General features: G+C 47.7%; 1 long non-coding RNA gene across 2 annotated transcripts; it reads left to right on the top strand.

Moving 5' to 3' along the window:
• The first annotated feature begins 4,154 nt into the window (after nucleotides 1-4,154).
• LOC120398681 lies at nucleotides 4,155-21,917 on the top strand. 2 transcript variants are annotated; one of them, XR_005594625.1, is made up of 4 exons: nucleotides 4,163-4,361; nucleotides 5,832-5,893; nucleotides 18,562-19,239; nucleotides 21,302-21,917. It is a non-coding gene; the product is annotated as an uncharacterized LOC120398681 (long non-coding RNA). The 2 variants fall into 2 exon arrangements; XR_005594626.1 differs by lacking the exon at nucleotides 5,832-5,893 and having other exon boundaries at nucleotides 4,155-4,271.
• The last annotated feature ends 766 nt before the right edge of the window (nucleotides 21,918-22,683 follow it).

Raw genomic sequence — 22,683 nt, 5'->3', positions numbered from 1 at the left:
TGCTTTTACAGTGTTATTTAGGAGTCTGTAATTCATTTAAACACCAACCAAGAACCAATATATATGTTTTACAGTGATTGGCCTTCATCACCATAATATCTGAGAACCTCATCAGTCCCTGGATGTATTGGGTTATTTTTGTGTTTACCAGGATTTCCACTGGATTTTCCTTGCTTTAAAGTACGACAACGGACATGGGCAGCTCTCTGACATACACTAATATCTTCCTTTCATCACTTGATGATATTTGCCAAGTTACAGATACTCTCCCAGTTGTTGCTGGGTTAAGAAATGTTGAAGAGAAATGGAGGAATTGAAAACATGGAGTGCTGAAGGACCAGGAAATACAAAAAGGATTAGTGTTGTTATACTGAAAGGTGCTATTGACTGCCATCAGGTGAATCCAAACACAGAGTGTTCATCTGAGCCACTGGGTGTGTGGAGAATTCTCTCAGGCACAACGAAAGGAGCAATCAGGCCCCTTTATATAGTAAAAACAGCTGCAGACAATGATAGCGGCTACCCAAAGCAATAGATTAAAATGGATTTTCCTTGTTGCAAAGGCAAATGTTAAGATATGGGTGGGAGCTGCTTGTATGTCTGCACTGCGGTTGGAAGATGTGATTGCAGCACATGTAGGTGGACATAGCTGAGCTACTTAGATCTAGTTAGATCAAACTTGAGTAACAATAGCAGTGAAACCTTGGCAGCACAGGCTAGCTAGCCCCACCCAACACCCTCGGTACATGGTCAAGCAGCTAGCCAGGGTGCCACGACTTCACTGCTTCATTGCTCCTCAAGTTAGCTTCAATCTAGCTAGATCGAAGCTAGCTCGGGTATGTTTACATATATTGCAATCACACCTCCTGATGGCGGTGAAGATATAGCCTGTGTGTGCTGCAGGCAGAAAGCCAAGAGAAGCAGCTGTGAGTGTGACCCTGAGAGGGAGCAGAGGGACAGAGCTTCTGGGGCACTGAGGATGCTGGAAAGGCAGACGTGGGGATTTCTGAGCAGGGAAACTGCCTGCTATTGTTTGTTGCTACTATATTCAGGAAACAGGACTTCCAGGGTTTCAGGGGAGGAGTGTTGTAAATAAGATTACACTGAGAATACATTTGACTTGTACCATCAATTTCTTCTCCTAATGGGAACAACTCTAGAAGGCCCCAAAGGCTGCACAGGGAAGAGTTTCTGAGCTCAGGGGCTGCCCTGGCCGTACACCTCCTGACCACCCATCAGCAAGTGCACGGCCACCGCCTGTGCCCACAGGAAGGGGGGACCTAGGGGCTGGCCTCTGGCTCAGCAGGGGCAAGCCCTGATGCTTGCGCCTTCCTGCCAAGCTGGCAGCTCCGGGCGGCATTGCCCGTCTCCCACCTGACTGGTCAGGGACTCCAGCCCCCAGCTCACCCACACTCACCGCCATTTTGGCAGCCCAGACCCACCAGCTTGCAGCACTCAGATGGTGACCCCCTGACCCTAGCACCCTGGGTGGTCGCCCACATCGCCCACCTGTAAGGCCAGCCCTAGCTCAGGTCAAGGGGGCAACAATATGCATCCAAAACATGCAGTCGAATTTGGAATATTCTAGAGAAAAAGTGAATGTGCGAGTGTCCGTGGGCAGTCTTGTCACCAGTTGACCATCTTCCATATACTGCCATCATGGAAAGTTTTACTTTGTATATATGTGTGTCTGGAGCAAGAATCCATACATGGCATTCTGCAGCCACGGAGATAAGACATTTGTCTCTCATTTTAGAATGAGAGTCAGAAATATAGAAACCTCCAAAATTTTTGTAACCCAGCATTCATAGAGCTGGGTTTTCTATGTAATGTCAGTGGATAGATGGCATTGTGTCACTGCGAGAACTATAGCAGGATTACTAAATACAATCCCACTTCTTAATTATAATCCTGAAGAAAACTAAATACTAGTTCGTCTCACATCATAAATACCATACAGACATGTTGGATTTTCTTATTGTTTGGACTCAAGCTAACTTATGTTGTCTGTATTTTTTCCTTATTCTTAACCTCACTTGAGTTCGCAAGAATTTCTTTGCTAATGTATTTGCTGTACTTGTTCTCATTCAGCAGAGATAGAAATCATTAGGTTTATGCTTGTAAAAATACTGAAGTGAAGCAGTTTTAACCCCTTGAGCCAAAAGCTTGGATTTCATGACAGTGCCCTAATGAAAAGTGCATTAGCATGTCCAGCAAGAGCTATGAATTTATAGGCACCAAGGCCCAGATCCTCAATGGTATTTAACGAGGTGCCCAGTGGCACCTTAAAGACTAACAGATTTATTTGGGCAAAAAACCTCACTTCTTCAGATGCATGGAGTGAAAATTACAGATGCAGGCATAAATACACTGACACATGAAGAGAAGGGAGTTACCTTACAAGTGGAGAACCAGTATTAACAAGGCCAATGGTATTTAGGCATCTAACTCCCATTGAAATCAATAGGAGTTTGACACTTAAATACCATTGAGGATCTGGACCCAAAGAACTACAAGAAAAAGTACAAATCCTTCTTGTTGTCTTATCAATAGGAATAGTGAGAGGGTATTTTTCAAAAGTTCAGTGGTTTATATTATATACAGCCCAATCCTGCTCTCACTGAAATCAGAGTTTTTCCAGAGACTTAATTGAAACCAGTATCAGGCTACTAATGGGCCTGATCCGAAAGCCCAGCAAAGTCAGTGAGAGTCTTTCCATTGACTTCCATGGGCTTTGGGTCAGGTTCAAAGCACGTATCTCTCTGGTGAAAATAGAACTGGCTATAATTTGGCTATCAACGTTTGAGAGGAACTTTTGAACGCATGGAGGGAACTGCAAGAGGCAGGAGATTAGGAGTAAATGAGACTTGGATGCCTACATCACTTTTTCATTCAGAAATTTCCTAAGGGGCTTTTCCCCTTCGCTTGGAGACTGAGGAACTTGTATCACAATCAATAGTCTGTCCTTGCTCAGCGCACAAATTTGCCTTGGATACCAATGGGAGTTTTGAGCAAATATCACAGGTAGGTGCAGCGTAGCCAGTATTTTATGACCAGGAGTCTGATCCAAAGGCCATTGAAGTCAATGGAAAGACTCCCACTGGCTTCAATGGGTTTTGGATTAGATCCTAGGCCTGTTTAATGTTTATATATGTCATGTATTACCATACCTGTATCATAAAAATTAAAGTTAATACACTGTGGCCTATTATTCAGGTTTGCTCTAGAGAAACATCAAATGGAGGATTTACAAACACTGGCTCATCCATCCACTGTCACTTACACTTCAGTAAAGAGTCTCAGACATTTATGTGAGTCACAAACACTTTGGGACAGCATGGTTCCAGTCTATTTTTGCTAATCACACTGTAGATGCACTTTGTACCCATTCTATATACAAAATATTGTAGTTGTCCTATTCAAGTCATTTGTCAATTTCTGCTTTGCCTTTCAAGTGTTTCAAAAGCACAAGATCAGCAGAAGGTGAGGTTTTAGTCAGACAAATTTGTGAGCTGTATTTATTCTTTTTTTTAAAGAAACTCCTAACTACACTAAAGGCCAATTTCTACCCAGGCTTATCCCTGACATTAATGGGGTCACACGCGGTGGGAAGTCAGGGATCAATTAGACCCTAATACACTAGATACTTCATGCAAAAGTCAGACTTTAATCCCTGAATCCCGTTTTTTTCCCCAAAATGTCTTATTATTTGTGCACTTAAAAACAGAACAGATACATCTTTACTTTCTACACAGTGGCAGCAAGATAAAAACAAGAACAGCCTGCAAGTTAATATGGCAAATAAGTCTGTTATTTAGCTGAAATACAGTACTGGTGTCCAGGTCTTACAGATATATTTTTCTAGTGTTGTGTGATAGGCAAGGTGCTTCAGGGAACTAATCCTCTTCCCCCTTCCCCAAAGATATTTTCTTGAAGGTTTACCCACAGGGTATACCAAACCCTTTGAGGCCCTCAGAAGGCTTTGTGGTCCTGCCACACTCAGTCCCAGAGAGGAGCAGAAGAGAAGTCCTCCAAGCAGCCTAGAGTGGTTGCAGGACAGCAGCCAATGAGGGAGGCCACATGGAGCAGCCACTCAGGGCCCAGCAGGCTCACATAAAAGGAGCTGCAAGGCCACAGTCAGTTCCTTGCTGGAGATGGAGCTGTGTAGATGTTGTGGCTGAAGGAGTGACAGAACCTTGCACAGAGCAGTGCTGGCAGAGACTAGGGGAGTGAGAAGGAGCTCTGGGACTCAACCAGAACAAGGCCCTGAGGTAAGGGTGAAGAATGTGCTGAGGCTATGGGGAAGTGGTCTAAGGATGTGTGACAGTGATGCAGTTTAGTTAAAGGGACTGTTGGACTATGTAGTGAGGCGGCCTGGCTCCTGACGGCCCCTGAGAGAGAGGAACCAGAACAGCCACCTCAGTGGGCGGAGCCACCACCGCCTGTTCCCGCCCCCCGGAAGTCAAGGGGCGGGACAGGAAGTATAAAAGCCCGGCCTCAACACTCAGTTAGAGCCCAGCGGCCGGAGAGGACGGACGCTCCTGTTCAGGCTCCTGCCGGACCGAGCCTCCCTCGAGCCAGGTACCCCGACGCGGACGGACCGAGCCTCCCTCGAGCCAGGTACCCCGACGCGGACGGACCGAGCGTTCCCGTGACCCGAGTCCGGAGGAGCAGCCCGACCTAGAGAGCCCTCAGCACGACGAGGAGCCCATGGTGTGGGACCCCGCTGCAGAGCCCAGCGAGGAGCAGGTACCCATGGAGGGGGAGATGGAGTGTAGCCCGGGGGTAGCCGACCCCTGTCCGGCTGAGGGCACTGACGTGCCCATGTCAGTGTGTTGCGGCCAGGATCCCCACTGACTGCAGCGGATCCACGCCGCTGTTAGGGCCCCTGGCTGGGACACAGTGGAGTGGGTGGGCCTGTGTCCCCCCTGCCACCCCACTCACGGGTGGCAGACTCCCCCTCCTACCAGCGGTCAGGCAGAGAAGCCTGCACTTACCTGCTGTGGCTCAGTGCCTAACACAAGGACCTGAGCCCCGGTATTGTTGTGACTGCTCGGCTCCTGCTACAAGGACCTTCAGCTCCTGCTACAAGGACCTGAGCCTTGGACTATTGTTTATTGCCCCACCCTGGGGCTTACTGACTATTGTTGCTCAGCTCCTGAGACAAGGACCTGAGCCCCTGGGACTATTGTTTGGTGCCCCACTCTGACCTAGGGCTGGGGCTTACTGACCATTGTTGCTCAGCCCCTGATGCAAGGACCTGAGCCCTGAACTATTATTATTGCTCAGCTCCTGATGCAAGGACCTGAGCCCTGAACTGTTGTTGTTGCTCAGCTCCTGCTGTAAGGAGCTGAGCCTAGAACTGCTGTGTTTGGTGCCCCGCCCTGATTGAGGGCCTGGGCTTAGCTTGTTAACTTTCTTGCTGCTCAGCCTGCAGTGGGATCTGAGCTCCCTGGATTCTTGTGTGCTGCCCCGCCCTGAGCTAGGGCTTGGGGCTTACTGACTTTGTAACTGCTCAGCTCCGGCTGCCAGGACCGGAGCTTAGAACTGGTTCGCTGGCCCGCCCTGAATGAGGGTCGTGGCTTATTGACTTTGTGGGTGCTCAGCCTGCGGAAAGGGTCTGAGCCTAGACCTAGTGTCTGCTGTCCCGCCCTGACTGGGGGCTGGGACTCATTGCATTAACCGTGTGCCTTCTGTTCCGCCCCTGCTTGAGGGGCAGAACCCCAAAACCTTCAGAACCCGGAGACTGATTGGGACCGTGTAGTGAGGCGGCCTGGCTCCCGACGGCCCCTGAGAGGGCACGGCCCCAACCTCGGACTATTACAGACTAGTTAAGGCCCTAAACCCAAGGAGGTCTACAGTGAGAGAAAGTGCAAAGGGGTGCTTGTGAGAGGTGAGTGCCACCCTGTTACAGTTTATTTTCAAGGAAAATCAGCATTAATGCATCTTTTTATTGATTACCTGTAGGATGTCTATGTATTCATGCATGGCACTTATCCAAGGGTTGCGTAGTGGTAAGGATGCTAGCCTGGAACTCCAGAGACCTGTGCTCTACCACAGACTTCCTGTGTGACCTTGGGCTGGTCACTCTTTCTGGCCCAGATGCTTAAAGGTATTTAGATGTTGCTGTGCTCAGTGTTGCAATACCTGATTGAGGAGACTCAGTCTCTTTTCAAAACGGATTTAGACACTTAGGTGCCAAAGTCACATTGGTAATCCATAATATTTAGATTCATAAATGCCTAAATCCCTTTTGAAAAGAGATTGAGCCTCCTCAATCAGTTAGGTATTGCAATGCTGACTGCAACAATGCCTAAATACCTTTAAAAAATCTGGGCCTCTGTGTACATTCCCTGCCTATAAGGATAACAGCACATCCCTACTTCACTGGGATATTGTGAGCATAAATAAATTAAAGTTTGAGATGCTCAGTTACTATGATGATGGTGGGCCATTAAATCCCATGGACCTTGGGTGGACAAATAGCAGAAACCACTTCATATACTTTTTACTGCTTTACAAGTATTAACTGATGATTGCACCAAGGCAGTCTTTCCATTTGTAATTTACAGATTGAAAATATTGGGTTTAACCAAACTTGGGTGCCTCACATTCAGCATCTAAATCAGTGGCCTGTGTCTTAGATTTGCTGAAAATCCAGTGGGAGTTGCAGGACTTCTGAAAGCTGGGCCACTTAGTGAGGTGGCTACAACTATGGATTTAGAGTGAGATTTTCAAAGGTGGCTAGGGCACCTTCCCAACACCGTTCTTATTAACTTCAGCTGGAGTTCTGGGTATGTTCATGCTGCAGTGTGAGCCCAGGATTAGTGGGACTTGAGTCAGTAGACTGGGTTTGAGAACCCAGGGCTTGAGCGTCTACACTCATTGTCAATCATAGGTTAAGAATTTTTTTAACATGGATTTGAACCTGGGAGTCCGGCATCCATACTGCAGAACAGACTCAAGTCCAACAAACCATATTCCAGACATCTTAGCCCCCTCCCAAGCCCCTACTCTAGCCCTTTGTTCATGGTGCATTGTGGGAACACTTGACTGTCTATGTCGCACATGGCAGGAAGTCTGAACAGCCTACCAACACATCCTGTTGAGCCATCATTTTGGGCTGTGTGCTCCCAGTAACTGGAGCCAGCAACATGGAGGAGGCATCTCTTTCAAAACCTCTCTTGCTTGAGCTTTCACAGAGCTTCCATGATATGCCGGTGGGCAGTTCTGTGGCCTTGTCTGACCCACCAAAGGCACCTGGTGGAGCAGGAGGACACAGGCATGGCAGACTTGAACTGGCTGATGCTGCTCATGATACTTGGAATAGCCACTGAAACCTCCTGTGTAGACTGGAACTTCTGGTCCACAAAGGATGATTGATTGACAAGCAGTGTTTATTGCACTGGAAAAGTGCATGATGCTAGGATTGTCTGACAATGAGGAGCCTACAGTTCTGGGTAGGCTGGGACACTAATCACAACATGTCACAAACAGTTACTGTCCCCACTGTTGTTCTGGGGGACCCTGTATCCCCCACTTTTGCCTTGACTTATGAAACCATACCCAGGTCACTGAGACCCTGGCAAAAGATTTAATTACACTCCCAGCGGGTGTAACATGGGAGTTGAATGGGCATTTGGCACATGGAAATCCTGCTAGCAATGTCTACAGGCACATTTGGATTCCAATATGATCAACGCTATCCTCAGTACTGTGGCTTACTGTGCTGTTCACAATCTCTGAAGCCAGAGGTGAGCCATTTTCTCTGAATGGGCCTATGACAGCAGGGGGCTGCTGAACCAGTACATTCAGCCGGAAAGTGCACCTGCCACAGATGGAGCTGGATGCACCTGTACAATAGAAATCAGGGATGCTCTGTGCTCCCACATAATGGACTTGAATGACCAATGAAAAAGGGAGAATAGTACCTCTATGAATGTGCTTGTATGTCAGGGGGAGGAAAAAGGGGTTGCTGATTGCTTGGAGGCTGTGTCTGCAGTGCAAAATGATAAGGCTTGAACCCTGGGTTTCACCTTGACTCAGGCTTGGACACTCCACCCTCACAGGATACTAGAACTCCAGGTCTAAGAGATTTGTGTGTAGGTGGAAGTGAGGTGTTGGGCTTGAGTCTGGTGGCAATATAGACATATTTTCTATGTGGCTAAACCTCCTAGTTGGATTGGATTTGACAATCACAACAAGGGGAAGGGGTAACTTCAAAGTCACCTAAATAGGTTTGACTTTGACCTAAATAGGTTCCACAAGTCAATGGGACTCTTGCTCCTACATGACTTACACATGCATATTTATCAATTCTGACCTAAGTAACTTGCCCAGTGCCACATTGTGAGGGCAGTGGGATTAGAACTCGGGAATTCCAGGTTCCGAGCCCTATGCTTAATCCATTACACTTGCACTGCACCTGTAGCTTCCAAACCCAGCAATCAATGCACTTTGCAGCTACTCACTTCAGGATCATTATGCTGCAGACAGAAAATATGAAGCACAACAATTAGGACTAGCACAAGTTTCTCTGACTTGCATATAAATGTGCAATGTGTCCCATTAAGGATTTTAAATTATGCTCGTACAGTTTCCCGACTAAAACAATTTATTGTGCAGACATTTTCCTTTCAATGAATAGTGGCGGTTTCAAAGAATGAAGGCTTAGCAGGGGGGGAGAGATGGAAATGAAAAAACTGCCTAGCTCAGTCAAATGCAGGGCTGCCCAGAGGATTCAGGGGGCCTGGGGTCTTTGGCAGGGGGCTCCCGCTTCAATGGTAATTCGGCGGCGGGGGGTCTTTCAGCTCTGAGACCCGCCGCTGAAGTGCCCTGAAGACCCGTGGCGGGGGCTCCCTGCCGCCGAATTACCGCAGAAGACCCGGCACTTCGTCGGCGGGTCCCGCTTTGTCGGTAATTTGGCGGCGGGAGGTCCTTCTGCCCCAGAACGGAAGGACCCCCCGCCACTGAAGACCTGGAGCAGAAGCTCCGGGGGCCTGGGCCCCGTGAGTTTTCCGGGGCCCCCAGAGCGAGTGAAGGACCCCGCTGCAGGGGTCCCGAAAAACTCTCGTGGGGGGCCCCTGTGGGGCCTAGGGCAAATTGCCCCACTTGCCCCCCTCCCCGGGCGGCTCTGGTTAAATGAGCTGCTCTGAGAGTATCTTTCAACTGCCCTTCCTCTTACCTCCATGACTAATTGCTGGGAGCACCACAGCTAGGTCCAGAATTATTTTAGACTCTGATGGCTCAGTCCCTTGAGGCCTTGTGCCAAATTATGGGCAGTGGTTTTGAGACTGTCTATGCTGCAACAAAGTACCTGCAAGGCCAAATCTCAGAGCCCAGGTCAATTGACTTGGGCTCAGACTGTGGGGCTAACAATAGCAGTGTAGATAATCCTGCTCAAGCTGGAGCCTGGGCTCTGAGACCCTCCCTTGCCAGCTCTGAGCCTGGGCTTCAGCCTGGGCAGGTGTGTCCACACTGCTATCTTTAGCCCTGCAGCCTATGCCCTGGAAGCCCAAGTCATTTGACCCTGGCTCTGAGACTCAGCACCATGGGTCTCCAAAGCAGTGCCCCTAATTTGATTGCAGGGTTTTCTTTGCTGTGTAGACACCCATGGAGGCTGTGGACCAGCTAGTGCTTGAGTTTAAAGCCATATCACTTGTGAGTTTGTGATGGCCTCAGAGGATTAAGAGCACCAGTTCAGCAAAGGGGGTAAAACATAAAAGATCAGGGTTGGTAGAGACCTCAGGAGGTCAACTAGTCCAACCCCCTGCTCAAAGCAGGACCAACCCTAACTAAGGGTACGTCTTCACTACCGGCCATATCGGCGGGTAGCAATCGATTTCTCGGGGTTCGATATATCGCGTCTCATCTAGACGTGATATATCAATCCCCGAATGCGCTCCTGTTGACTCCAGAACTCCACCAATGCGAACGGCGGTAGCGGAGTTGACAGGGGGAGCCACGGACATCGATCCTGCGCCATGAGGTAACTCGATCTAAGATACTTCGACTTCAGCTACGCTATTCACGTAGCTAAAGTTGCGTATCTTAGATTGCTTTTTTTCCCCCTCCCTAGTGTAGACCAGCCCTAAATCAAAAGTCCTGTTGAAGTTAGTGGGATTTAAGCATGTGATCAGTGATCTGCTGAACTGGCATCCAAAATCTCATTTTGCTCTACAGCAAAACATCTGGCCTTGGATTGGCCTTTTAGTACAGAAAGGCTAAGATTTTATCCTGGAGGGGGTCATAGGGTATTTTAAACAACCTCAATCTGAGATATCATTTTCTTTAGAGCTCTTTAACTCTATGTTTTTAAAGATGACCTGCAAATATCTTTTGAAATGACTACTTGGGACATTCTGCAGCTAAAAATATATTTAGTTCACGGACATGAGGGAGCATCCAGCATATACCAGGGTTTAAAGTTACCTGCTTGCTCTCATTTCAAGTCCTATCAGAGCTTCAGACAGCTAACTCCTGCTTCACTGTGATATCCCAGCATGCATCAAGGTTTTTATTAGTATTGTAGATCCCAAAGACACACATTGTTATGGCTCACCAGATTCTCTGATCTATCAAGGCTTCAGTGTCCTCAGAACTCTTAAAGCCATTTGAACTGGTCAGTGGAGACTTCTTCCATTTTTAATGATCCTCCTGCTAGCATAGGGCAGCCATAATGGTTCCCATGCCACTCACCCAGAGTAGGGGGTGCAGAGAGAGAAGAGGCATGGCCAGGGCAAACCTATGCCCCCAGCATTCTCTGGCTGCGAGAATGGTCCTTTGGGGCCATAGGAAGTTGAGCAGAAAGTAGTTCTGACCACAGGTTGTTCTACTTTATGCTGCAGGATGGCCCAGGAGCCGGATGGCCCCCAAAATCAGGGGCCTGCAAGAAAATCAGCGGCTATAAAAAATCAGATCTTCAAAAGCAGAATGTAATTAAAAATAAAGCAAACAAACAAAAAAGCCCAGCCAACTCTTTGATTGTTGCTGCTATGGAGCTCCCTGGATCATGGCCCTGGCCTAGAGACAATGGCATAGCATGGCGCATGCTGCGACCGCAGCCCCCAAAGAATTAGAGCCCCAGCTGTAGGGGATGTGAAGGGGGGGGGGAAGGAGGAAGGTTGATTTTTTAAATTCCTCCTATCAAATTGATCAAATCAATAAATGTAAAATCCCTCCCCCAAGTATATCTCCTTTCCCTTTCAGCAGCCAAAAAAATATTTAGTTCCTTTAAAAACATTTAAGTCCCCCCCCTTTACCCCTTAACTATATAGGAAAGCTGGTTTTTCCCCCCATACCCTTTATAAAGAGAAAAGAACAAGGAATCAACAGCAGCTGTTCAATACAGTGATATGTGCTCACTGCATTGCTGCCATGGGCTGTAGCAAAGAAATTAAACTAATTTTATTGTAATAAAATAGTGGCTGTGGGCTGAGGAATGATCACTGGCTACTGCAGCTGCACTCAATGCAGTACCATTAACAGGAGCTCTGGAGAGGTTCCTGAACAGCCATTGCCACTAATAGTGCTGTGAAGAATGGAGAACAAGGAAGAAACAAGGGCTTCTTGTTCCTACTCTGCTGAGCGTGGGTACCGTAGAGCTGCTACCTGTAGTACAGTGACATCTAATGGACATCTTGTATAAGTGCAATGTGACCTCAAGCAAACTCAAAAGGAGGCTGGGTAGGGGCTTTGGAATCCCATAGGAGCCCTAGCATTGTCCGAGACTTGGTCTACCCTCAAAACTTACACCAGGGTAGCTTTGTCAGTCAGGAGTATGAAAAGCCACACCCCTTGTCATGGGTCTACCCTCACTTGAAGCTGGGGGGTTTCAAAGTGAGTGCATTCCGTAATCCGAATGGAAGCACATTAAACTCATACACCCCTGCATGGGTGATGAAGGCAGATTTTTCCCTGGCGGGTTCATCTAGTGGTACTTGCCAGTACCCCTTGGTTAAGTCAATGGTAGAGATGAACTGGGCACGTCCCAACTTTTCCAATAGCTCATCAGTGCGTGGCATTGGATAGTTGTCTGGACGAGTTACAGCATTTAGCTTACGGTAGTCCACGCAAAAGCGTATTTCCCCATCTGGTTTGGGAACCAGAACCACTGGAGATGCCCATGCACTGGTAGAAGGGCGGATGATACCCATCTCCAACATGTTGTCAATCTCCTGTTTAATAGCAACTTTGGCATGAGGTGACACCCGGTAGGGTGGGGTCCTAATCGGGTGAGCATTACCTGTGTCAATGGAGTGGCAGGTTTGCTCAGTCCGTCCTGGGTTGGCTGAGAACAAGGGCGCGAAGTGAGTGCACAGCTCCTTGATCTGTTGCCGCTGCAGACGTTGCAGGGTTGTGGAGAGGGTCACCTCTTCCACACCACCATTTCTTTTACCTTCGTAGTAGACACCTTCAGGCCACTCGGTGTCATCTCCTTCCTGAACTGTAAAGTGACAGACCTGTAATTCTCTGGGATAAAAGGGCTTTAGAGAGTTAACATGAAACACTTTAGGCTTTAAAGAGGAATCAGGGAATGTTATGAGGTAGTTAACAGCTCCCAGGCGCTCCTGGACCACGTATGGTCCTTCCCAGGACGCTTCCATCTTATGGGCCTGTTGCGCCTTCAAGACCATGACCTGGTCTCCTACCTTGAAGGAACGCTCTCTGGTGTGTCTATCATACCAGACCTTTGCTCCGCTTGAGCATCCTTTAAGCTCTCTCGAGCAAGGGCCCAAGAGTCTCGGAGGGTGTTTTGAAGGTTGTTTACAAAGTCCAGAATGTTAGTCCCTGGGGAGGTGTAAACCCTCCCATTGCTGCTTTACCAGCTGTAATGGCCCCTTAACCTCATGGCCATACACCAGCTCGAATGGTGAGAATCCTAAACTGGGATGTGGAACAGCCCTGTAGGCAAACAGCAACTGTTGTAACACTAGATCCCAATTATTGGAGTGTTCATTGACGAATTTGCGGATCATGGCCCCCAAAGTTCCATTGAACCTTTCCACTAGGCCATTAGTTTGGTGGTGGTACGGGGTGGCAACCAAGTGATGCACCCCATGAGTTTCCCACAGGTCTTTCATGGTCCCTGATAGGAAATTTGTTCCCGAATCTGTAAGAATTTCAGAGGGCCAACCCACCCTGGTAAAAATGTCAGTTAGGGCCTGGCACACAGTGTTAGCCCTGGTGTTGCCTAGAGCTACTGCTTCCGGCCATCTGGTAGCAAAGTCCACAAAAGTCAGTATGTACTGCTTTCCTCTGGGGGTCTTTTTTGGGAAAGGACCCATAATATCCACAGCTACTCGCTGAAATGGGACCTCAATTATGGGAAGGGGCTGGAGAGGGGCCTTGACCTGGTCTTGAGGTTTCCCTACCTTTTGGCATACCTCACAAGACCGGACATACTTGGCAACGTCCTTGCCCATCCCCTCCCAGTCGAAGGACCTTCCCAACCTGTCTTTGCTTCGGTTCACCCCAGCATGGCCACTGGGATGATCATGGGCTAAGCTTAAGAGCTTTTCCCGGTACTTTGTCGGAACTAGCAACCGTTTATGAGGATGCCAGCCCTCCTGGTGTCCACCATAAAGACTTTCCTTGTATAAAAGTCCTTGGTCCACAACGAACCGGGATCGGTTAGTGGAGCTGAGAGGCGGTGGGTTGCTGCGTGCCGCCGCCCATGCTTTCTTGAGGCTGTCATCGGCTTCCTGCTCTGCTTGGAACTGTTCCCTTGAGGCGGGAGACACCAGTTCCTGTGGAAGCGATGTAGGTGATGAGGTTGTTTCCGTTGACTGTGAACCGCTCCCCGCTGGTGCACAAAGTGTCATTTCAGGTTCCGGCTGAGCCTCTTGGGTAGGGTTGTCTGCTGCTTCTGCCAGTTTTGGCCCGTTGTCGCCCTCCGGCGGTGGAGTTGTAAGCGCTGGCGTCGGTGCTGGCGCTGGTACTGCCGCTGGTTGCTCTTCCAGTTCCGGTTCTGGGACTGGATGTAGTATGGCTGCTGTAGGTGTTGTCATGGGATCCGGTTCCACCACCTCTGTCTGGGTCCCTGGTAACACAGACGGGGTCTTGGTGGATGGCTCAGGAACAGGGATGGGTGCAGCAGCTCGTCTGGCTTGGCTGCGTGTAACCACTCCCTCTGTTTCTGGCGGCTCAACGTGATGGGCTAAGTGGTTGCCCAGAATCATGGGGACAGAATAATTGTCATAGACAGCAAAAGTCCACGTCCCTGACCAGCCCTTGTACTGGACAGGTAACTGCGCGGAAGGTAATGTCACAGGTTTTGACATGAAGGGTCGAACTGTCACTGTGCTTTTCGGGTTGATGAATTTGGGGTCCACGAAGGTTCGGTGGATAGCTGACATATGTGCTGCAGTGTCTCTCCATGCGATAACTTCCTTTCCGTCCACTCTCAAAGTTTCCCTAAAGCATACGGGTATTTGAGAGATATCTAATTCCGGGTTTCCTTGGTGTGCAGGTGCAAGGAGTTGGACCCGGTTCAGGTTCTTTGGGCATTTGGCTTTGATATGCCCCAATTCATTGCATCCAAAACATCGCCCACTTGATGGGTCACGGGGTTGTGTTGGTTTACTGGAAACTGGTGAGGTAGAAGAAGAGGTAGGGTGTGACTGTGCTTGGGTTGTAGGTGTGGGCTTGATTGGCCCTCGATGGTAAGGTTTAGTCTCGGTAGGTACCTTGTGTGATTCGCTCCCTTTGGCAGTAGCTTTCGTGTTGTCTACCGATGCCATCCATCTGGCTCCAATCTCTCCTGCCTCAGTGAGAGTTTTTGGTTTACCATCTTGGATGTAGCGTCTAATGTTCTCAGGAACACCATCTAGGAACTGCTCCATCATCATCAGGAGGTGTAGGTCGTCTAGCTCCTTAACCTTGGATCCTGATATCCATGAGAAATAGTGTTTTTCCAGGAAAGCAGCGTGCTCTGGAAATGACATCTCTGGTTTCCATTTCTGGGCTCTGAAACGCTGACGGGCGTGATCAGGGGTGATGCCCATTCTGAGTCTGGCCTTGGTTAGGAACAGTGGAAAGTCGTCCATCTGGTCTCTAGGCATTTCAGCTGCCACAAGGGATAATTGTCCGCTGAGCTGTGACCTCAGCTCCATCATGTATTGGTCTTTAGGAAGACGGTATCCAATACAGGCCCTCTCAAAGTTTTCTAAAAAGGCCTCAACATCATCTCCTGCCCTGTAGGCGGGAAATTTCCTCCGAGAAGGTTGATCAGTAGGTTGAAGAGGGATTGGATTGGGTGGAGTTTGCTGTTTAGCTTTTTCTAATTCCAAAGCCTGTCTCTGGATTTCCAGTTCTTTGTCTTTCAACTCCAGTTGTCTTTTGAGCTCAGCCTCTTTGGCTTGTATTTTCTCCATTTCTCTTTTGTGCTCAGCGTCTTTGGCCTTTTCTTTCATTTCCATCTCCTTGAGTTTTAATTGTAATTCCATGTCTTGTAATTGCAGTTCTTTTTGTCTTGTTTCCAGTTTAGCTGCGGCCTTGGCACTCATTGTGTCTGTGTCCTGATGCTGGCCACACCCCTCTGCAGTCAGTGAACTGTTTGTGGTGTTTGACAGTCCCTAACCCTGGCTATGATAACTTGACTAAAGAAAGATAAATCAATCCTCTGTATAGCAACTGTGGTTTGTGTAAAGTTACTGGTTTGTACTGAGAAAGAGGGAAAGAGTAAAAAAAAATTCTCTGTCTCACTCTGCTCTGAGTAGCTGTACTCAGCAGCCCAGCTGAAAGGCTGCTGCTAACAATACCCCTGAGAAAAATCTGGTCTATTTCCTCAGAGATCTGTGTTCTCAACACAGGGAGAAAAAAAAACCTGGCTGGAGGGTTTATCTCTCCCCCCCCCCAAACCTGTTTTTCCTGTTGTTGAGCACTTCCCCCCACCTCAGGAATCCTGAGTGATATCTCCTCTCACAATGGACGAAAACAGCACTCCACAGGGGGCTTTGTAACAGAAAGCCCTGGAAGAAACTGAAAATCTTCTAACCCTGAAACTGCTTCAAAACCACCTTTTTCTCAAGCTGCCTGTCCAAGCAACAAGAAAGAAAAAGAGAATAGCTCCCTTCAGCGTAGCCCAGCTGAAAAAAAACTCCTTCTAACAATGGGTTCGAAACTCCGCTGCCACCATGTCATGGGTCTACCCTCACTTGAAGCTGGGGGGTTTCAAAGTGAGGACCAGCATGTCTTCCCCCACCCCAAAATCCTTAGGGTAGGTCTCCTTCAGGCTGCCACCACTCGGTCAATTACGTGGGCCGAGACACCCCGATATTCCCCCTCCCACTCCCCTTTCCAGAGACGTTCCCTGGGGAAATACAGATCCACTCATAGGAGGGATACCTCCCCCCCTCTCTCTCTCCTAGCCACTGGAAAGAGATACCTGATTCCACTGTTTGAATCAAACCCAGGAGGAACTATCTCCCCCTCCCTTCTCTGCCCGGAGATAAGCCTGTCTCACCACCGAGAGAGTGTCTTCGCCCCTCCCCCTATCCACAGTAGAAGGGATTTAATCAAGTCTTTATAGAAAGAATTTATTAAAAGGAAAACAAGAAAATACAGAATCTCTATGAGCCCAAGCTGGACACTCATAGGGTATAACCTTGCTAAGTTCTGGAGAGAATCCTCTCTCTTTCTCAGTACAACAAAACAGCAGAATTAAGAATAATCAATAACAAACACACAGAATTGCAAGCATAGGATTATTAGGTGAGGACACAAAGTATCTTTCTAATACTCACTATCTTGACTAGAAGAAATTAGTTCAGAAAGGTGGAAACTTGTAGACTTGATTAAAACATCTGGACTCTTGTAACTCCAGACGGCTAAAGACAAAGACCCCCCCAAACAGAGGGAAAAGTTCCCTCCTAGGAGTTTCAAATTCTCTTTCCTGATTGGTCCTCAGGTCAGGTGCCCACCAGGTACTATGCTTTAACCCTTTACTAACTATTCATGACACCCCTGACTGACACAGCTCTGCTGACAACACCCCTGCACCCACCCCGTAGATGCAGCTATGCTGACGCACAGGCTTATGGTTTAATATAAAAGGCACTCCCACAGATGTGGGACCGTCTTTGTCAGAAAAACAGCAGGCTGCCTCTTCTGTCACTTAGCTGGCAAGAGAGCTCCTGGTTAGAGAATTGCCAGAAAGCTTTACACCTGGAAATAGTTAAGAAGCAATCCTGGAAAGGAAGATGTTAGCTCTTGGTAATGGGAGCTCTTCTACTTGAGCTTTCTGTACTGAAGATTCAGCTAAAAAAGTCTAGGCTCTCATCCCCGGAATGTGATTAAAAATGAGTTAAAATGGCAATAGAGGTTCAGGACATGAAAAACATGCTAAAGCAAGGACTTGGGTAAATTGGAGTATAGAAGCTGAACATTTCAGAAGCCAAAGGGGCTGAGTTCATCTTCAGCTGATGGCTATTGCGGAAAATAAGATTCCTTTCTGCTGAATCAGTGTGTCAAAGATGACCCTGTATAAAATGAAAGATCAGACTGGGGGGGAAACAAAGCAGTGGTACTCCCTCAAACTCCACCCACAACCCAAGCTCTGGCCACAAACAAAGCTCCATCCTCTCTCGTGGGCAAAATGAGATTGCACTCCCTGCAAACTGAACAGACGTTCATCGTGATTATCCCAGTCCTTTGATCAGCAGTTAATGACCGTGATATTTACCTCTGCAGTGTATGACAGGTTAATGTCCCATTCAAATGAATGGAGGGATTTCATTCTGCTCTGAGCTGAGTTCCTGACTGCAGACTCAGTCAGGTACCACTGTATCAGTTTACATTTAGTGTTTTAAAATTCATTTGAACAGCTGTAAAGGTTCATTTTATTTTTAGTGAATGAAAGTAGCTTCTGAAGCATCAAGATGGATGTCCTCTGGCAAGCAGGTGCTTTATCCTAATCTCCCATGAACTCTCTTAACCCAGAGTCTGCAAAACACCCATACCGTTTCTGCTGCCAGAGGTACTGTGATTGTCAGAGCTGATTGAAAAGAATTCTTATGGCATTTTTAAATGTCTCCACAATTTTTGAAAACTGAAATTTTCTGGTTTTCAAAAAAACTTTCCAGCATATCTATATATTAAAAGTTGAGATTCTCAGTTTGTATTTTTCATTGAAAACCCAGAAAAATTCAGAGCAGAAATAACTTTGGTTTTGGCCAAAAAGCCCTTTTCAGGGGAGGGGGGGAAGAGTGAGGGGGGGTTGGTAGGAAAAAATTCTCAGTCATCTCTAGTAACTGTTACTCATGTTAATTCTGATTTTAAGTGTAGTCTATGGGCAGCAATGGTCTCTAGCATGATATGCTAGAGAGGATGGCGCCTGGCTTTTTAAAACTTCCCTCCCACCACACAGTCCTAGCTGGGCTACACCGATGTGAATCCTGTGACTCAGCTAAGGAGGAAAACATTGAAAGTCTAACCTTTAAGGGTATGTCTACACTGCAACATAAGCTCAAGGCCAGCGGGACTTGAGCCTGCTGGCTGAGTGTTTGTAAACCTGGGCTTGAGCATCCACACTGAATATTGATCCTAGATTTATTATTTCAGAATCTGGGTCTCACAGGTGTCTACACTGCATTGCCCAGACCTGAGTCAAACCAGCCTATACCAGGGTTTGTAGCACCTTCCCCAGCTGTAGCTGCCCTAGTTCTGTGTGGTGCAGTGTGGGAAAACTTGACTGTCTGCCCCGCACGCTTCAGAAAGTTGTCTCAGCCAGCCAACGCATTCTGCTAAGCCATCTTTTGGGTCTGGATGCTCCTGGCAACCAGCGACAGCAACATGGAGGAGTCACAATATGAAGAACTTGTCTTGCTTAGGCTTTCACTCCTGTCTTAAGAAATGGGCAGAGCATCCATGAGACACTGGACATTTTGGCAGCATTTTCTGACCTACCGAAGTGCTGGAGGAAGAGGAGGACAATGATACAGACATAGACCCTCATTAGCTCATGCATCTCACAACTCTCTGTATATCCACTGATGCCACCTATGTAGACTGGCACTTTGGGAGCAGGGCCACAAGCATGGACTTGTGGAATCACATCGTCATGAGGAGCTGGGATGACCAGCAATGAGTCCAGAATTTTCACATGAAGAATGCTCCAGAACAGAAATGTAGCTAAGTGAGCGGCTTTCCCTGATCCTCCAGCATCATGACACACCCATGAGGGTGGCAGAAGCAGGTTGCTGCAACCATCTGGAAGCTGGCTACTCCAGGCTGCTACAGGTCAGTTGATAACCATTTTGGAAAGTCAACTATGGGGGGAGGGGGTATCTGAGGCAGTCAGACGTGATTTAGCCAAAGGTGGTGGATACACAAGATCCCTTAAGTAATTCCTGGTTTTGAGATGACGGAGTTTCCAAACTCTGTCGGGGCCATTGATAGGACTCGTGCCCAAGGAGCACATGAGAACATAAACTGCAGAGAGTACTACTCCATTGTTATGCAGGCTTCTGTGAACAACAGAGGCCAATTTATGCCTCCCCGCTGTTACACCTGCTCTAGGACCCACATCTCTCCAAGAACCGCTGTCCTCTTCAGCAACACAGCCCTCGGGTCATGCTGCACACTGTGCTCCCACTCCCAGGGGACTTGCAGTCAGCTTTCCAGCCACTTTAATGGCACCCACAGTCTGTTTTTAGCCACTTCCCCAGTGGCAAGGAGCTGGGGCGGGGCGGGGGAGAGACCCTATAGACAGCAGCCACTTGCTGCGTCCCCTCCACATCTCAGTAGACCTCCCTGGGCCACTGCCTCATGGACCCAGCACCCTCTTTGCCCTTGCCTCAGCCTGCAAACCCCAGCAGCCAGCCAGAAGCACTCTCTCACTCTCCAGTACTTGCTAGCAGTACTGCTCTGTCCAGGGTGCTGGCAGCATCCAGAGACACTTTCCTCCCTGGGCTCCTAGGAGAGAGCTGCCTTCCACTGCCCTGCAGCTCCCTTTTCATATGGGCCTGCTTGATCCTGATTGGCTGCTCCCTTCAGCCCTTCTCTGATTGGCTGCCTCCTGTGCAGCCTCCCTAGAGCTCTATTAACCCTTTATGGGCCAGTGTGGGGCAGACACCCCATCACAGATGGTAATAAATATTCTTAATAAAATAAAAGCATTTAGTTGTGAACATGGCTAAATTACCAAAATATATACACCCAGCATTGCCTGGCAGGTCAGCTGGTGTGCCAATACCAAAACACCAGTAACAAACCAACATCAAAAATGGTAATAAAACACAACCCACACATTTGAATAGTGCAAACAGTAAGACCAGGGCCAACAGCTAGGTTCCCTGCTTTTAACTATTGCCTGGCTTCCCATTCTCCTTTTTCCTTGATTGTGCATTTAGTGTGCAATTGGCTCCATAGCACAGGGATGGAGTCCTGCAGAAAGGGTGGTAGCCTCCATGAGTATGGAGGACTACCAGGAGCATATTTGCCCTGTCCAGCTAGTGTTAAATTCCAGTTGCATGGGCCACACAACTATGAAATTGTTCAATGCATTCCTGGTCTGCAGCACATTGTACCATGGAGGGGTCTCAGGATGTGGCATGGGTGCAGCAAGAGCCTGTACTCTTGCATCCATGAGTGCAAGCAGCCTTTCAAACAGGTCTTTAGTTTGCACTATATGTTCCTCCTCCAAGCAACATTCCTGCTCCAAAAACTGTTCTGCCAGTCTGTCCTCATATTCTGCAGCCTCTCTGTGTCTTTCCACATCCTGAGAATCCCTTTCTCTTTGCTATTGCACCTACTTGCTGGGTTTGTCCATAATGTTAACCACAACTTCACAGAAGTGCTTCCTCTTGGACTGCTCCATGACTGTTTGAAATCCCAGGCTCCTGCTGGAGTGTGGCTGAGCTGCCAAGGTACAAGGGCCTGCAGAGCTTAAAGGATCAAACCACACACTATAGTCTCACTACTTCAAAGAAAGGTTCAGTGCATCTGTGGAGAAAAGTGCCTGTGGAACTAAGTTCCCTTTAAGCTGTGCAGCAGCCTATTAAGTGCCATGCAGGTGCTCAGGGAACCCAGCCCTGGAGGACCTGCTGTGTCTGGGGAAGTAGTACCCTTCCTCTGGCCCCAACCCAGCCCCTGACCTGTAAACACTGCTTCAGTATATTGTTAGAGGAACTCTTTTCTTCCTAGAAGATCTGTGGACACAACTGAGTTACTCAGAGTGAAAGAGAGCACAAACAATGGTAAGGGAAAATTTGCACATCCTGTATGTTTAAAAATTAAAGACCATGGTAGGTTTTGGGGTGGAGGGTGTGGCTTACTACCTAAGCCTTCTCTCTACTTTCAGGCATTCCGTATTCTGGAGTCCTGAGGTTGATGAGTAGAAAAAGAACATTTTATTCCAAGATGCCAGTGTCAAGCCAGCCATGTGTGACACAGGTTTTCAAGCTTTTGGTGTCTGAGCAGCATATGTGATCTATAGAGTTGAGCCTGGAAAAAAGGCCTTCTGTGAAATGCAACTACCTATCTGGAGTTCCTACCCCAGGAAAATTTTTCGGCTATTAGCACCGGGGATTGGGTCAAAATTCACAGGATACTGCTTTAGTGACCACATGGATTACTTACCCCCTGCATTTTTTGATATCAGCTTCTCTAACTAGAGCTGATTACATCTGCTACTAGACTTCATGCAAACACATGCAGTAATACAGACTCTCAAAGAACTACATAGCCATCCCCCCTCCACCCTGGCACATTTCTGGACTGTATGCAAACCCACGGCTGTAATTTAGACACTGATTTTGTTACCCATGGACTATATTTCACTCTCCCACTGTACAGTTTACCATGTACAGGGTGCTCATTATGCTGGGGCATGGCCGATTTGTCCAGAGTGGCCTACTAAAAGGGAAGGCAGTGTGAGGTTGTCATTTCTTACACAGGCATGCTGGGGTGTTAAAACATATGAGCTAAGTATCAAATAAAAATTAAAATGTAAAAGTTAGTTTTACTGTTTGCACTTCCCATGATCCACTTTGAATTCCATGTGGTAGTAGCAAGGGTTGACTCCCAAGCACTGGTGTGCATCCTACCATTAGCAGATCTGTGCTGCTACCCCCAGCTTGTAACAACTTTTGCATTCGATTATCAACCAGAAATCCTGCCCCTTCATATATTAATAACAAACGTGGAGCCAGAAACATAAGAACACAATAATAGTGGGGGATTTCAATTATCCCCATATTGACTGGGAACATTTCACTTCAGGACGAAATGCAGAGATAAAATTTCTCGATACTTTAAATGACTGCTTCATGGAGCAGCTGGTACGGGAACCCACAAGGGGAGAGGCAACTCTAGATTTAATCCTGAGTGGAGCGCAGGAGCTGGTCCAAGAGGTAACTATAGCAGGACCGCTTGGAAATAGTGACCATAATACAATAGCATTCAACATCCCTGTGGTGGGAAGAACACCTCAACTGCCCAACACTGTGGCATTTAATTTCAAAAGGGGGAACTATACAAAAATGAGGGGGTTAGTTAGACAAAAGTTAAAAGGTACAGTGACTAAAGTGAAATCCCTGCAAGTTGCATGGGCCCTTTTTAAAGACACAATAATAGAGGCCCAACTTCAATGTATACCCCAAATTAAGAAAAACAGTAAAAGAACTAAAAAAGAGCCACTGTGGCTTAACAACCATGTAAAAGAAGCAGTGAGAGATAAAAAGA

This window comes from Mauremys reevesii, linkage group 2 (assembly GCF_016161935.1).
Source record: "Mauremys reevesii isolate NIE-2019 linkage group 2, ASM1616193v1, whole genome shotgun sequence".
NCBI lineage: Eukaryota > Metazoa > Chordata > Testudines > Geoemydidae > Mauremys > Mauremys reevesii.
This window is presented reverse-complemented; position numbering and strand designations above follow the sequence as displayed.